A 376-nucleotide genomic window follows, 5' to 3' on the forward strand; every position below is an offset into this window, starting at 1 on the left:
GGAGAGGGAGGGACTCAGGTATAGGGCCGAAGTGCATCCCTTAGAAGGCAAGGTGGTTTCCACCACTCAGACCTTCACCCTCCATAGCAGCCATCACTGTACCTTGGGCCAAAGGACAGGCATTACTCTTGTCAAGAGTGTACACCTTTGAGTATCCACTTTATAAAAAATGCCCTAAACCCCATACCCCTAAAGACTATTTGATATTCTTCCCATCTCTGCCTCCCTCTCTTCCTCTGTTGCCATCCTCACACACCCGTGTGCACACTCTGACTCCACAGTCATGAAAACACATTCATCCACTCTAACCAGCTTCACGGGCTAGACAGACAGCATCATAAAGCATTTATTAAGGACCTGCATGCTCATCAAGGCT

Source organism: Myotis davidii, unplaced genomic scaffold, assembly GCF_000327345.1.
Source record: "Myotis davidii unplaced genomic scaffold, ASM32734v1 scaffold233, whole genome shotgun sequence".
In the NCBI taxonomy this organism is placed as follows: Eukaryota; Metazoa; Chordata; class Mammalia; order Chiroptera; family Vespertilionidae; genus Myotis; species Myotis davidii.